Genomic DNA, 16,720 nt, shown 5'->3' with positions numbered 1-16,720 from the left:
CTTTCTTTGTCTCTCTGTCTCTGTCTTTCTCTGTCTCTCTGGTTCTCTGTCTCTCGCTCTCTCTGTCTCGCTCTGTGTCTCTGTCTTTCTCTGTCTCTCTGGTTCTCTGTCTCTCTGTCTTCTCTCTGTCTCTCTGTCTCTCGCTCTGTCTCTGTCTCTCTCCTCCCCCTCCCCTCCCCTCGCCTTTCTCTCAGAAAACAGTTTCAGGAGATGCGCAGCAAAGTGAAAACAGGTTTTATTTCAAGAAATTTTAGGAGATGAGCAGCGAAGAAATATCAGGGTTTATTCGACAAAGTTCTATGGAAACGGGGGGGGGGGGAGAGACAGAGAGAGGTGGGTAGAGGAGAGGAGGGGAGGGGAAGAGAGGAGAGGGAGAAACGCACTCCATGAGACCACAGACTTCACCAAAGGCCCAGAGCTCTGCGCACATTCCAGCAGGGAAAGATGAAAGTGTCCAGCTCCAGAGGGGAGATGCAGTGGCTCGTGCCCCGGTGGGGGCCACACAAGCTCTCAGCATCAGTGCTCCCATACAGCAAGTGTCCCTATCGCATTTCTTCCAAGTTGGCTTTGGTTTGGTTTTGGTTTTGGTTTTTGGGCCACACCCGGCGGTGCTCAGGGGTTACTCCTGGCTGTCTGCTCAGAAATAGCTCCTGGCAGGCACGGGGGACCCTATGGGACGCTGGGATTCGAACCAACCACCTTTGGTCCTGGATCGGCTGCTTGCAAGGCAAAGGCCGCTGTGCTGTCTCTCCAGCCCCCCAAGTTGGCTTTTATGGGGTTTCTCCCAACCTGCCCCATGAGGGGCTCTCTCCGTAGCTCATCCTGTTGTTGGGTGATTGCGGGGGTGGGGGTGGAGGTGGGGGAGAGTTGATGGTCTTGGACCTTCCTCTCCTTTGTTCCTACCTGAGCTTCTCTCCAGGGGAGTCCAGTCTTCTCTGGGCCATTAATGATCTCAATCAGGCTGTTGTTCCGGGTTCATGTGGATCCTGGCAGCTCTAGGGCCAGTGACACAGCAGCTACTTCAAACCTATCTCCTGGCTTTATTACATCCCAAGATCTCCTAGCTCTGTGCTTAGGGATCACTCCTGGCAGCAGTACTCTGAGCACACATGCAGTGGTCCAGGATCAAATCCTGGTTGGCCTCTGCAAGCGCCCACTCCGCTAGACAATCTCCAGCCCATAGATTGATTTTCTTTTTCTTTTTCTTTTTTGTCAGAGAATAGACTTTATTTATTGAAGGTAGGGACAAGGCTTTTAAGGGCAAACTTCAGATGGGAAACAATGTGGGTAATACAGCTTAGGTATTACAGCAACAAGATGGTATGTGAAGACAACAGTCACAATGTACATGGCATCGTTGATTTGGATGGTATGCAGAGATAGCGGTTACAATGCCCATGGCATCATTAAATCAGGAAGTATGTAAAGATAGCAGTTGCAATGCTATGGCACTATTAGCCTAAGTAGTTTGTAAGGACAGGTTGTTTGACTTGGATGACTTTCTCCTTAGCTTATCCTAGACTGTGCTTTTCGAGTAAGATCTAAAATATTGTCAAGATGCAGCTATTTGTCCAGCTATTTCTTCTGGAATTTGTATGTGTTTTCAGCCTCTGTCCAAGTCTTGAATCCGTTTTTAGTTCATTTTATCGGTGTTGTGTGAAAGAGTGGTCCGATGTCATTCTTTTATTTCATGGGGCCACACCCAAGAGCTGGTCCGCCACCAGAGACCTAGAGGTCGCCCAGACATTGGGGCCTGACAGTGCTCACAGCCCTGTAGCCACAGGAGGGCAGGTACTGGGCTCAAGCTCTGCAATGCCATGTGCCAGTCTGGTGCCCTCCACTGGTGCCCCTGCTGACTGCAGGCACATATCTGTCTTCATGGGATGTCTAATGCTGTCTGTGACTTGTCTTTTGCTCAGGACACACTGACCTAAGTCCAGTGATATCTCTGTAAGACGTTGCCTTTGGTCAGTGGAGTGTCCCCTTCACCTCTGGGTCTGGAGCTGCTGTGGCCATGCTGTAGGGCATCACAAAGCCACCATCTACAGTACCCAGCTCTGTCCCTGTCCTAGTTCTGCAGCAGGGGACCACATCCTTCTGGGAGCATTTGGGGGCTTGAAACAGGCATTCTGGAGGTGCCTTCCTTGCCCTGACCATGACTTCCTAACACCCAGTGTTTGGTGTGTGGCCCTTGGACAGGACAGGCGGGCAGCGTATCCCACGCTCCGGGAGGCACCCTAAAATCAGGCACACAGCACAGGCCCCCAGTTCCATTGCTCAGACCCTGTGGGCTGGGGGCATGAGGGCAAGGTCTGGGGACCCTCCATTTTTCTTGCACCTGGTGCCTACGGGGGGAGCTCAGTCAGCGCCTGAAGCTGGGACTGGACCAGAGGACACCAGTGAGCACAGGCTGGCCAGGCTGGTTCCCGCCTGGTGAGGGGCGGGCTGTGCTGCCCTCTGCTGGCCGCGTGGGGTCGCAGGAACGAGGGAGATTCTTCTGCAGGGGACCTGCTCACATGGAGTTCCCGTCTGTGCCCGATAGTGGGGGACAGGCCCTGGCTGGACGATGGCTTGTGGAGAGAACCTGCTACCTGACCAGCACCCAGAGTTGGGTGGGACATGGGTCTGCTGCTGTGCTGTGTCTTGTGTTCTCTGCTTCTGTGAGTCGACATGTAGCAGGAGCAGTGGCACCGTGACTGCCCTCACCAATGAGCTGCTGTGTGAGGGCACATGCCTCTTGTCCCCTCAACTTTGCAGGTCCTGGTGTCACATGCTCACCACATAAATTAAACGCACTCACTGCAGACTGCATTAAAATGCTCGGCAGCTCTGACTTTTAAAGTCATTGTTAAACGAGTAGTCGTTCGAGCTTTCCCCCTTGAACAGATGAAGAGTCCGTGTTGATTTATTTAGTCTGCTCAATATAATTGCAAAGTAAGGTCTTCTACACAGCTTATTAACACCTGTAATAGGATGTAAAGCAGGGAATTTCGGCTGAGATAAAATTCTGGCATAATAATAAAAGCAATTAGGAAGATTCTAGGAGGTGAAAAGTCAGCTGCCTGCCTAGAATGGGCGATGTGGAAGTCTCTGCTGGTGCAGGGTAGATCTGGCAGCTGAACTTTGTCCTTCCCAGTGTCCACATTTGCTGGGGCACCAATACGCAGTGTAATTCTTGTCCACACAGAACCACTTCCCCTGAGAGAGGGGCTGGAAGGGGTGCCCTTTCCAGGCTTCAGTAGTTGCTTCAGGGCTGAGTGGGGTGAGAGGAGAAAGATCCCTCAAGGTCCTCGTGCCAGTCTCTGTGCTGTGAGGTCCGAGAGGTCTTTACTGGAGATACACAGACCTCCTGCCAAGATGCAATGTCCTGGGCTGCACTGTCCAGTCCTGGGGCACCAACCACCATGACTGCAAACCTGCCGGGTAGGGCTAGTGAGATAGCTGGGTTTTAAATTTAATAATTGGTACTGAAATGCCGCAGCTGAAATGGCCCGTGAATGCAGTAACATTGGTAGGAGATTCTAGGAGGAGCTTAGGAAAGCTCTGGGAAAGCTCCAGGGTTATGGGAGAAATTCAGGGGACCCTGTGCATTCTGTGAGAATTCCAAGAACATGGAAGGGAAGATGGTACTGCTGTGCATGCTGGGAGAATTATTACTCCTGTTGGGAAGTCGGCCCCTCAGGTGACCTTGCCCTACTTTGCTGTCTTCCCATTCAAGCAGTTAGGGCACCATTACCGAAACCCTATTCTGGGGCCTCAATGAACTCCCTGTCAGATTCTCTCACCTTTGCGCCCCTCTCTGAGCCCTCTCTGATCCCCCATGTGCTGGCTGGGAAGAAAGGCCACATGGAGCCTGAGATTAAAGGTCTGCTGAGCCTTTTGCTGCTGTTGACCCGTTTCCGTGTTTCTTTTAACATACGTCCCAGGCTAAGGAGTGAGTGAGAGACTCCCACCCTGGTCTCCCAAATACCATCACATGCAGATCTCTGGAGAGGCCTGGACCCCCAACCTTGCAGACCCCTTCCCAGAAGCTATGACCACCAGGCTGCAGTTCCCCTTCCTTTGGATGATGTTCATCTTGAAGGGTCTGTATGTGGTTCTCCAGGCTTGGCATCCCCTAATGTCAACTCACAGGGGCTGCTCTTGGCATAGCAAGGCTAGCAGTGCTCTCAGGGGCTCATACATGGTGGTGCTCAGGGACACATGGTGCTAGGAATCAAACCCAGAGTGGCATGGGACAAGCACCTTTGCTACCAGTTAAACTGTTTCCTGCATGGAGTTGGCATTTTTTAATGGACTTACAGGCTGTTGCTGGTTTTGTTTGTGCACTTGTTTTAGGGCCACACTAGGTGGTGCTCAGGGGTTAGCCCTGGCTTTGTACTCAGAAGTTACTCCTGGATGGACTCAGGGGACCCTATGGGGTATTGGCGATCGAACCTAGATTGACTGTGTACAGGGTTATTGCCTTCCCTGCTGTGCTGTTGCTGTTTTGAAGGAATTTCTGAGTCTCTTGACTTCCCTTGAGCAGTTGGTTTTCATCATGCTTTTGCTTGACTCACCTGGAACTTAGAATGGTGTGACGTTCTGTTTGGCATTAGGGCACATGTGGAGGAGGCTAGGATTGGGAAGGGGGGTGCTGGGTTCTGAGGACAGCCCTGTTCATGGATGTTGAGGTGCTCAGCTTCAGACCTAGAAGTCCCCTCTGCAGGAGGACCCCACAACTGTTCTGCTTCTGAGTTTTCTGGAGACCAGCCCTTTCTTGCTGGGAGATCAGACCCAACATTTGTGAAAGTGAAATTTACCCCAGAAAATGGCGTGTTTCATAATTGGTGGACACAGCAGCTCTGCACACATAAATGGGGTGATTTAGGGGTGCTTCCTGCTCAGCTGCCAACAGATACCTTCAAAGTGGTGTAATGAGAGTGGGAGGTGCTGGAATCCGTGATCAGGGTCATTATTTAATCAGCGAGAGGTTGGGGAGCTAATAAGAGCTCCAGGAATAGGACTTAATGAGGAAAGAAAAGGCAAGAATTAATAGAAAGGTCAGCAAAATGAGGTGGTGCTACCCGCATTTGTAATGATCCGGCATGTAATGATCCCATGCACCCTCCTCAGACCCTGCCAAGAGGGAATGTTGGCAGCAGGTTTGATCCCAGGCGATGGGAGTCTTGAGCAGGTGGCCTTGAAGTTCCAGGCCATTGGTAAACCAGGCACATCATTTACAGATGTGTTCTCTCTCTCTCTCTCTCTCTCTCTCTCTCTCTCTCTCTCTCTCTCTCTCTCTCTCTCTCTCTCTCTCTCTCTCTCTCTCTCTCCTCTCTCTCCCCCTCTCCCCCCCATCTCTCTCATTCCCTGCACACCACCTAAGGCCTCGCATGGTTCTCGAGCCAGAACTGGGGTGAGTCTTAGCCTGCTGTCCTCTGCGTGGTCACCTGCTTCCTGGGCACACTCAGACCTCGACGCTTAGCTCATGGCATCACCCAACAAGGAGCACTGTCAGGCTGCCTCTTCATGCCCTATGGGCAGAGGTGATGTGGGCTCTGCCTGGCACTGCCACAGTCCCTCCACTTACTGACCTGGCCCCTCAGAATGCAGGTTCTGCCCTGGCAACTTTATGCAACCATCAGGCCTGGGGGCACTTGCTGAGCCCCAGGAATCCTGGCTCCTGGCTCTGGGCAGATTCAGGTGGAGAGTCTGTGCCTAGAAGGGTCCCTGCGGTCACGCTCCTGCCCCTTCTGGGATCCCGATGTACCTGGTGTGAGTGCTGGGCTCTGTCCTTGGAACCTGAGCTGAGTTTCCTTCCAGGACCCTCCTCTGAGCCCCATGACACCCAGAACTAACACCCATTTTTTTGGTTTGTTCATTTTTGGACCACACTTGGGCTTACTCCTGGCAGTGCTCGGGGGAACCTATGGGATGCTGGGGATTGAACCCGGGTCAGCCGCATGCAAGGCAAATGCCCTCCCTCCTATGCCTTTTCTCCGGCCCATGAATGCCCAGTTTTAGAAACATGTTCCTGATGGGGAATTCTGGTTGGGGTTTCTGCCTCAGTGTCCCTCAGCCACGCATTAACTTCGGCATCCTTGGAAGCATCTCTGTGACTTGGCCGGACACTCCTTGGGATGTCACCTGAGCTATTGCTCTAGCCCTGTCCTGGCCTTCAGGGACACAGCACTTCTGTAGTCTCAGCCCAGCTGCAACATCTGGAGCCTTCACATGAGGAAGACCAGTAATGCCCTCCAAGCTGTCTGTCTCAGGTCCTGGGTGCAAGATTGCCAAGTTCCCTGAGGTGGTGTGTGGGTCCCACCTGGAATGACCATGACCCAGGCACCTGTGCTGTGGAGAGAGTTGGGGTTGACCGGGCTATGGGCTGCTGGACATGATGCTACCACAGGGCAGAGTAGAACCAGCTTGAGTCTATGATGGGAAGCTCTGACACTTCCTGACTTCACTCAGAATCCGGGTCTGGAGAGTGGGAGTGGGGTAGGAGTAGACAGGTTGTGGGAGCTGAGAGAAGGACAGAACAGTAGCCCCTCACTCTGTTAATAGAAGAGCACAAAGCCTGGCTGCTGCCACAAGGATATTTTCCTAACCCCTGCCTGTATAGATACACAATTTAATCTTGATGCATAATTTTGATGATATATGTACATAGTTTCAAATTAATCTTAGTGTATGTGAAACTTGCAAAAGTCGACAAAACAGGATTCAGTGGCATTTTCCCCAGCTTGCTTTTCCTTCTCTCTGGCCACCCAGCACTTTTGCTTCTCAAGCTGCCAGTGACTGAGGGGGCTGGAGTGATCCTATAGTGGGCATGGGGCTTGCGTGGCATGTGGCCAATCAGGACTCGATCCCTGGCACCCCATCTCCCCCTAAGCCCACCAGGAGTGATCCCTAGGTTAAGAGTCAGGAATAAACCCTGAGCACCACCATCATGTGTGGCCCCAAAGCCAAAAAAACCCTTTTCTGTGGACCTATTGCAGGAATGTGTTCAGGGGCTGAAGAGATAGTATGGCAGGTAAGGCATTTGCCTGGCAAACGGCTGGGCCAATCTCTGGCACCACATGTGGACCCCTGAGCACCTCCAGTAATGATGCCTGAGCAGAGTCACGAGTAACCCCCTGAGCATCATAGGCCATGGCTCCCTAAAATAAACGTGTTCAAGTTCCTATATGCAAGGCTCATGTGGAAGGACTTAGAGTTGCTGAGATCTTGCTGGGTGGTACAGGTGGTAGCTGGGTGTCCCTTCCCTCAGCTGAGACACATCCCTAGCACTGTCCTTTTCATCTTTTATGTTGGTTTTGGGGCTAAGCAGTGCTCTGGGGACCACATTGTGCTGGGTTGGAACTGGGGCTCCAGCCCTGGGAACCTGGCGGCCAGTCCAAGCTCATGCTGATGGCCAGTGGTCTTTCCCTGCAGACATTCAGCTCTGTATCGTTCAGGGAGCCATTTGTCTGTCCGTTGTTCCTGCTTTGGAAGCGCAGAGATCTGCTGGGGCGAAGAGATCCTGGCCTGGGAGGTGCCTCCCAGTCTGTGGGTGGATCGCAGAGCTCAGCGCGGTTCTCCCCGTTGGCAGCAGAGGGCGCTGTCTCAACGCAGATGGCACAACCTGGGAATCAGCCTCTGGGGAGGAGCTGGGCGGAGGCGGTCCCCAACCCTGAGACTGAGCAAGCGGAGGTGAAGTCGAAGTGTCTCGGCCGTAAGCTGCGCCAGTGTCCAGGGGCATCCCGGGGCGGGTGGAAAGAACACCCTGACATCCTGGACTATCGAGGCACGGCTAGGCAGAGCTGACGCCAGCACCCGGAGGTGAAGGTGCTGTTCCCTGTTTCCGAGCGTGAGCCGCCATTATCACCTTATTTTTGTTTTTGCCCTATTTTTGCGGCCACACCTGGCAGTGCTCGGGGATCACACCTAGTGGGCTCATGTGGTGTGGGGATCAGACTCGTGCTGGCCAAGGGCAGGGCACACTCCTGACCCGCAGCTCCATCACTGTGGCCTGTCCATCTTCAGACCTTCGAACGACAGGTCAAGGTCCTCTCCGTACCTATCACGCACTCCGCTCTCTCCCTCTTCATTCCACTTGTCTCACTGTTTTGGGTTCTCTCAGGCAGTGCTCAGGGTCCTGGGCTTGCTTGTGGCTGAATGCAGTGCTAGGGATGCCAGGTCGCCTGGTGGGGCACAGACCCTGGAGCCCAAGGTGGGGAATCTCTCCAGATACCTTTCTTCTCTCCTCTGCTCCTGAAATTGTTTTCCTTGCCGTTTTTCTCTCTTCACCATCTGTTCACTTTTTATTTGTTTGAGGACCTTCTTATTTTTTTTATTTTTTTAGTTTTTGGGCCACACCCGACGTTGCTCAGGGGTTACTCCTGACTGTCTGCTCAGAAATAGCTCCTGGCAGGCACGGGGGACCCAATGGGACACCGGGATTCGAACCAACCACCTTTTGGTCCTGGATCGGCTGCTTGCAAGGCAAACACTGCTGTGCTGTCTCTCCGGGCCCAGGGCCTTGTTATTAAATGAGCTCATTTGTTTCTTTTTTTTCCCCCTCTCTTTTGTGATTTAAAGTTTAAAGATTTTTTTGTTTAAAAATACTTTTGGTTTCTTGGTTCAGAGATTTTCTTCAAAGCACCTCTTAAGTCACAGCCAAAGTGCTCCTGGAAAACCTGCTTTTCATTGGGGTGAGCCCCCAGGTGCGAAGGCTCTGCACATGCACACTTCTGCTGTGCTCATGCCTCTCGGAGTGCTGCCCTTGTTTCCAGGAGCTGAAAGGAATTCAGTGATTTCATTGATTTGCTTTTCTAGCTTCTGACTCTCCTTGTTCGGGAGGAGTTGTTTTATTTATTAGTCTTTCATTGCATGTTCTGATGCCGCTGATGCGAGGCACATGGGAAACCTTGGGAAAGTTTACCTGCTTTCCAGTGATTTCCTACCTGATCACTGCTAATTTCTTTTGTGTCCTGTTGGTTCGTCTTCATTGACTCCTGCATCTCCGTAGGTCTCAGATTTAACCTCACACACAGATAGGTCTAGAAGTTCTTGCTCTTGAAGGCAGGTGTCCTTGTGACGGGCCATGAAACCAAGCACGAACTGGAGTGAAAACATTGTGAATTGGACTTGATCAAAGCAAGAGCTCTCCTCCCAGGAAGCAGGTGATGAAGATCTGGCCCTGCCCAGAAACCTCCACAGGGCTTTGCTGAGGGTACATGAGCGTTTCAGTCAGAAGAAAACCAGATATGTTTGAAAATTGGGCTGAAGGGGCTGAAATTATGGTACAGAGGGAAGTCCCTTTACTTGCATGTGGCTGACCCAGGTTTGATTCCAGGCATTTCATATGGTCCCTGAGTGCCCCTGGAGTGATCCTGAGTGTAGAGCCAGGAGTCACCCCCTGAGCACCACTGGGTGTGGCCCCCAAACAAAATAAAATAAAACTGGGCCAAAGGTTTGAACAGCTGCGTCATGCAGACATGCCTGGATAGGTGCCCCCTCAGCTGTGACTTGGGAGCATGCTAGCCAGGAGGAAAAAGAGCAAACTAACAAGTACACGGCCAGTGGAGGGCAAGGGAGGGGCAGCTGGGCTTACAAGTCGGAGGGCAGAGGAGTGCCACCTGGAAGGCTGGCAAGAGAGTGTCACAAGTGACCATTGACAGGAAGCTGTGAACCCACTGGAGAAGAGCCTTGAGGAATCAGCTGTTTGCTCAGGGACCCGTCCACTCAGAGGCCCGACCACTCCGAAGTGTGCTCACCTAAAGACTCACCACTTAAAACCTGCCCACTCAGATACCATCCCTGAATATTGGCAGAGTTGGATCCTCAGAGCCCAACAGTGCAGAATCTGTGGTTCACAGCAGGGTGGCGAATGGCTGAGAGTACCAGTGCCTCTGGCTGTGCCAGATATCCGACAGATGTTCTATGAGAGAGAGAAAGACAGTGAGAGAGAGAGACAGAGACAGAGAGACCAACAAAGACAGAAAGAGGGAGAGAGACACACAGAGGCAGACAGGGAAAGAGAAAGAGAGGGAAAGGAAGAGAGGGAGAAACGGGGAGAGAGTGAGTGAGAGAGAGAGAGAGAGAGAGAGAGAGAGAGAGAGAGAGAGAGAGAGAGAGACTCCACAGTGCATCCACTCATTGGCCATACAAGGAAGGTGAAAGCAGCCACAGAGGGCAGATGTGTGAGAGGGAGGAGGACACCAGGTGAGGCCTGTAGGCGGCTGAAGGTGGCAGGAGTTTGGGGGCTGGTTTCACGCAAGGCTGGCTGTGGCATTACCACATGCTTATGGCACAGTCCTGGACCCACAGGGCAGATGCCCCACCAAGGGGTGTGAGGGGATTTCAGAGAGTGAGTGCCAGGCACTTGGTGCTACCTGCTTCATCCCTCAGCGCTCAGCCTCATCTGCTCCCTCCTGGCAAGGGCCTCCCTTCTGGGATGGGATCAGGTGGTGGCAGAGCTGTGTTGTCTCTGCCCTTTTTGGGGAAGACTGGGTGGCATTGGGGTCCTGAGCAGAGGCTGTGCCTCTGTGGTGCTGAACTCTTCGTAGGTTAAAAGATGTTCTGGTGGGGGCTGAGTCTGCTCCATGTTATGGGCCTGTAGCTGCCTGTTTTCTTCATCTGGTCTGTCAGGAAGTAACTGCAGTCTGCTGATCTGGGAAGGGTGATCTCAGATGTTCGGAAAGACATGGCTAGTGGAATTTCTTCTGACTCAAACTTTGGCTTGGAAAGGACAGTGCTGGGGACGGTGGCTCGTGGGTGTCAGGTGTGGGGCGCTCACACGCACCTCTTTGGGAGTGGGATGGAGTGGTGCCTGTTTGGAAGCAGCCTCAACTCAAATAATATGAGTGAGGTTTGGTCGAGTTCCCAGTAAAAGCACGTCGTGTTCTTGGTTTGGAGATTTCTTGGCCACCCTTTCTCCAAGACTACCTTGCCTCCCCAATTCTCCTCTTCCCTCTCTCTCTTCTCTTCTTCCTCATTTTCTTAGAAGCCAAGTACGTTCCTTTCATCCATTTAGGATAATTCTATGATCTTTCCTCTTGGAATGAGTTTGGAGATTTGGGTTTTAGAGGATTTGGGCCCACTTTATATATGCTCTGGTAACTGTGCCTCGTTGTTCCCTGGGCTCCTCCGAGCCTTCACAGAGTGTCTGAGATAGGCCCAGCCCCCCTTTCACTTCTGATAATGTGAATGGGCCTTATGGTGCTTTTCCTTGGTGAACTGACTCAGAGTTTATCAACATTATTGATCTTTTCCAAGGAGCGCTTTTTAGTTCATTGTCATTTTTGTATTGTTTTCCTATTTTCAACATCATTGATTTCTGAATGATCTGTAATTTTCCCCCCCTTCCTTCAGTGGGCTTGGGTTTATTTGCTCTTTATTTTTCTGTTTTTCTGAAAGTGGAAGCTTAGATGATTGCTTTGGGTGCTTTCTTCTTTTCGGACACATTTAATGCTATTAACATTTCCTTCAAGCACAGCTTCAGACATACTCAGAAAATTTTATATGTTGTGTTTTAATTTTCATTTAATTGGAAGATATTTTGTAATGTTCTTTGAGTCTGTCTCTTTGACTCATGGGTTATTTAGAATTATGTTGCCTCATTTCCAAGTGTGTGGAGGATTTGCGGAGTTGATTTCTCATTCTGCTCCATAACTGTCAGAGAACACGTGCTTTATGGCTGCCATACTTGGTGCATATTGTGCTTTATTTGCTGGCACAGGACCAGCTCACCTTGACGGGGCAGCCCTGGCCAGTCTAATGGCACCAACCTTCAGTGCTTGGGACAGAGAGTTCTGGAAATGTTGCCTCAGTCCAGCTGTTCACTGGTGCTATTTCAGTGTCCTGTGTGTTTGAGCCTCTCTGCTTGTTATTTATTGACTATGGAGAGAGACATGTTGCTGTCTCTGACTCACAGTGTTTCTCTGCAGACCTTAGATCACAATGGCTCTGCCCTCCCCTGCAGATCAGGGGCCATTTTGTCTCCTAGAGTGTGGGATTTTCTAAGACCCTGTATTTCCTGACATGCCAGCTAATTCTTCTTGTTCTGAATTCTGTTTTGTTGACATTAATTTAGCCACTCCGTGTCTCATCAGATTTTGTTTTAATTTTGTTTTGTTTAGTTTTGGGCCATACCCGGTGGTTTGCAGGGGTTACTCCTGGCAGGCTCAGGGACCATATGTGGATACTAGGGATTGAATCCTGGATGGCCTTGTGCAAGGCAAATGACCTCTTCGCTGTGTTCTTGCTCTGACCACCCCCCCCATCAATCAGATCTTCACAATTGTTTTAATTGTGTTGTCACATTAAAAGTGGACTTCTCCACAACATGCACTTGGGTCCCCTCTTTTTAGTTATCCAGTGTGATTATTTCTGCCTTGAATCAGTGTTATTCTCTTTGTACCATTTGTGTCTAATATAATCGTTGACACTGGTGAACTGAGCTTACCACTTTATTAGTTTCCTCAGCTGGATTTATTTAGATTTTTCTTGTTTCTTGTTTCTTGTTTATTTTTTCGTATTTTTTGACGTTCCTTCTTTGCTTTTATATTTTGTCTTGGGTAACACTGACAGGTCTTGTTCTCTCAGTTGGGCCGTGCATTCTTGTGTTTCTGAAGTTTATGAAAAATCAATATTTTGCTCATTTTTTGTTTTGTTTTGGGGCCACACCTGGTGATGGGCTCAGCAATTATTCCTGGTAGACTCAGCAGATCATATGGTATGTCAGGAATCAAACCCAAATCAAATCAGAGCTGCATATAAGGCAAGTGCCCTGTCTGCTGTGCTATCTCTCTGCCCTCCTAATATCTGCTTGCGCTCTCTCTCTCTCTCTTTCTGTTTTTTTGGGGGGGTCACACCCGGCAGCACTCAGGGGTTACTCCTGGCAGGCTCAGGGGGTCATATGGGATGCCAGGATTTGAACCACCATCCTTCTGCATGCAAGGCAAATGCCTTACCTCCATGCTATCTCTCTGGTCCTCTGGTCCCCTCTCTCTGTTTTTTGGACCAAATCCAGCAGCTTTCAGGAGTTACTTCTGGCTGTGAAATCAGGAATTACTCCTGGCAGGCTCAGGTGACCATATAGGATGCTGAGGATTGAACCTGGGTTGGTCGTGTGCAAGGTAAATGCCCTCCCTGCTGTGCTATGGCTCTGGCCCCAGTATTTGCTCTTCTGTGAAGTGTGAGAGCCCTACAGAGATGCCTGCCCCTCCATGTGCTGATCTGAGTTGCCTCACAGGGCAGAGTCACAGCTGTGTCCTGTCGTCTCCATCACACTGGGATCACTCACCCTTTGCCCAGTTCTTCATCTTTCCTGAGCCTCTTTCCCTTCTATGGAATCCACTTCCCTTAGGGCTGCTCCCCGTTTATCTTGAATGTTCTTGCTCATTTTTTTTTTTTTTTTTTGGTTTTTGGGTCACACCCGGCGGTGCTCAGGGGTTACTCCTGGCTGTCTTTTCAGAAATAGCTCCTGGCAGGCACGGGGGACCATATGGGACACTGGGATTCGAACCAACCACCTTTGGTCCTGGATCGGCTGCTTGCAAGGCAAATGCCCCTGTGCTATCTCTCCGGGCCCTTCTTGCTCATCTTATACGGAGGAACATCCTCTGTGACCTTAGACCTCTGGGCTAAGGACCATTGAGAGCTCAGCACCAGGAGCTGCTGCCACTCTGTCCTCTGTGCCTACGTGTGGGTGAGCTGAGGACAGTCTGAGGGGGCACCACCCCTGCGCCCTGTGTGCTTCTCTCACTACCAGTGAACAGCAAGCCCCAATCTTGACATTTGCCTGTGTTGGTCTGGGCCTGGTTTTCTCATCTAACCTGGAATATCTGAGATTTGATGAGCTTATCCACTCTTATTGTCATTTGCTCAATTCAGGATATTTTTTTTAAAAAAACCATTCCATTGTAATTTATTTTGCAGGGCATTAATGAAAGTTAGCTGCCTCTTGATTTTTTTTTTTGTAAATAATTGCTTTATTTAGACACTATGGTTACAAAATTGTTCATTGTTCATTGGGTTTCATACATACATTCCCCCACTCCCCAATATCTTTCCATGGGTAAACATGTCTGGCCTCATTCTCTCCTGCCTCTTTGATTACTGTGTCTTTGGGCATTTTTCTTTTTTCTTGTCTTTTTTTTTTATCAGGGGAGAGCACGAATGCAGTCCCCCACTACCACAAATTATGCAGTAGAGTTTCCTACATTTGGGGAAATCGCAGGGGTCAGCACATCAGAGTGCAATGGATAAGCTCTGGGTTTCCCTGGGGAAACCACCTTCGTGATCATGGTATCTCCCCTGCCAGGGAAGTATGGGCATTTTTCTAAGAATCACTGGGATTTTATTTTTCCTTTTACCTTCTCTGTTCTTTGGACTGGCTGATTTCTGTGGCTGGGCTTTTGTATTCACCATGATTTTCTCACTGTACTATAAGCCTGTCTGGTGACATACAGAATTTCAGGTATGTTTTAAGCCAATACCCCTGTTTTTATTGCTTTTATATCTCGGTGGGCAATTTCCCTTGACACCTTTCATGGAGAATATACCAGGAGATTCTCTGATGATCCCAATTCTAGTTCCTCTGAGGACTGACATCCAATTCTTTCGAGTCAGAAGTAGACTGCTCATATTTTGCTACTTATATCTTTTTATGGTCATGCCTATGTCCTTTGATGCTTTGCCTTAACTGGTTCCACTCAAGTCTCTGGGGAGGTGATTTCTGTTGGCAGCTTACAGCTGTGCCTCCTCCCCCCAAAAGTTATCTTCAAATAGGAACAGTGATGCCATTAGGCATTGTATTTTATTGCAACCTTTCGTGGGAGACCCCCGACCCGCGGGGGTGTGGAAATGAAGGTTGCTAGTTATTAGTGGGTTCACTCGAGCAGAACCGACCTGTAAAGAAGAACTAGAGAAATTAGTAAGAGAAGCCTTCAAGACAACGCATGCTGTTCAAAAAGGGAAGTTTATTGTTGGGGGATCAGCTTTTAAGGGTTGAAACACGTCAGAGGTGTTACCAGTTTTCCACCAATCACAGTTACAAGCATTCATTAGCATAAACTGGGGCAGGTAGGGGCTCAACCCAGAAGTGTTTAGAGGCTATTAGCTGGGGTTCATTCCTAATGTTGCTCAGAGGATGATGCAGTGTATGGGATGGTGTTCCATCTGGGTTCCATCTTATTCAGTATTCATTCTCCACCCCAGGGTGTGGTCTGGTTCTTGCTAATAAAAAGCCTGGGTCTTGGGAAGATATTGCATTTAATCTCTGGTTTTCTTCCACTAACCTTCCTGAGCAGAAGGCTTGTGTGTTGGAATTCCTGAACCTGTTTTCACCCTCTTTCACTGTTTGGATTATTTGTTTCCACACCCGCATCTCTCCAGGTCTCAGGAGCCTGAGGCTTCATTCTCAGAATGGAACCCAGAGCTGCCTACAAAACATGCACACTATCCCCATGGAGCTAGATCTCTGGATCAGGTATTGTGTTTATAGTTCTCAAGTAAACCTCCCTGGGATGGACCCGGGAAGCTCAGAAGGCTCTGACCCTCCCTGGGGCTGTGGGATCAGAGCTTGGTTCTGAGCTGGCCTGTGGGTTTCAGCTGGGTCTGCATGTGCATGCATGGATGCCTGCCACACCTAGGATGTCCCCATCTTTCCTTGGGAGGTGGCCTGTCCCTGTGGCCAGGGACACAGCCTGAAGAATTGCAGGGCTGCCCAAGAAAGGAGACATAAGCCAGAACCCAGCCTGGTGCTGGCTCCCGCCAACGCTGCTCTCCAATCTCTTCCAGCTGCTCTGTGTGTCCTGTTGAGGCTTTTAGCTGGGTGGGTTGTCCCTTTTCTCCAACTCAGGAGTACCAACAGTACCTCATTTCCCTGCACTTCCAGCTTTTTGTGTTGATCCAAGTACATGGGCCAACCTGAAAAACTTCTCCAGGAGCTGGAGCAAGCAGCTGTGTCTCACAAGCAGCTGACCTAGGTTTGATCCCCAGGTCAAACCCATAGGGTCCCCTGAGTCTGCCAGGAATCTCCTGGATTCCTGAAAGCAGAGCCAGGAGTAAACCTTGAGCATTGCTGGGTGTGTCCCCCCCCCAACCTAACAAAAATGTTTTTAACTGAACATTGTCAAGTGAGTCCAGCATCCCCTACCCAATGCCACCTCCCAGGATGCCTCATGCCCCTCCAGCTCTCTGAATCCCACCCAGGTGACAGGATGCTGGGACTCTCCTGCCCCTCTCTGGCCATGCAGCCCCCATGGGTGAGGGTCTCTGGTGTTATGCTCAGGGGAGCCTCTCCATGATGGGTTCAAGCAGTAGCTTCCCCATGCTGCAGAACACCTCCTCAACCTCCGTGGCTCTTGGACGGCTTCCAGCAGTCCCCACCTTGTGTGCCTTTTCTAGCAATGCTAAATGGTTTGGGTGTCACATGTTAGTAGCTTCTTTGGTTGGTGGGGGACTGCAGACTTGTAGGACTCTGTCTCGACACCCCCAATACTAGGAGCTGTGTTAGAAGCAGTAGCCTGGCCCCCAAGGTCCAATTATCAAGTGTCACATAAATTCTTTTGGCGGCTTCCTGTCTGCAAACCAACAGCTCCTGGCATGCTGGAGCCCTCATTAGTGGGATCTGAGTTGCCAGGCTGCAGCAGGAGCAGCTACTGGGGCAGCAGAAAGGGGGTGGTGGGGATCCCAGGGCTGGTGTAAGACTGAGGAACCCCTTTTGGTGCTCTTGTGGGTCCCACCT

At 50.5% G+C, this 16,720-nt stretch overlaps 1 non-coding gene across 1 annotated transcript; it reads right to left on the bottom strand.

Annotated features, from left to right (window-relative positions):
* Positions 1 to 14,133: 14,133 nt before the first annotated feature.
* LOC125995144 (U1 spliceosomal RNA) lies at positions 14,134 to 14,301 on the bottom strand. Its single transcript, XR_007490734.1, has one exon. It is a non-coding gene; the product is annotated as a U1 spliceosomal RNA (small nuclear RNA).
* Between the last annotated feature and the right edge of the window lie 2,419 nt (positions 14,302 to 16,720).

This window comes from Suncus etruscus, chromosome 17, assembly GCF_024139225.1.
Source record: "Suncus etruscus isolate mSunEtr1 chromosome 17, mSunEtr1.pri.cur, whole genome shotgun sequence".
Taxonomy (NCBI): domain Eukaryota; kingdom Metazoa; phylum Chordata; class Mammalia; order Eulipotyphla; family Soricidae; genus Suncus; species Suncus etruscus.
The sequence above is the reverse complement of the archived record's forward strand: the minus strand, read 5'-3'. Positions and strand labels throughout refer to the sequence as shown.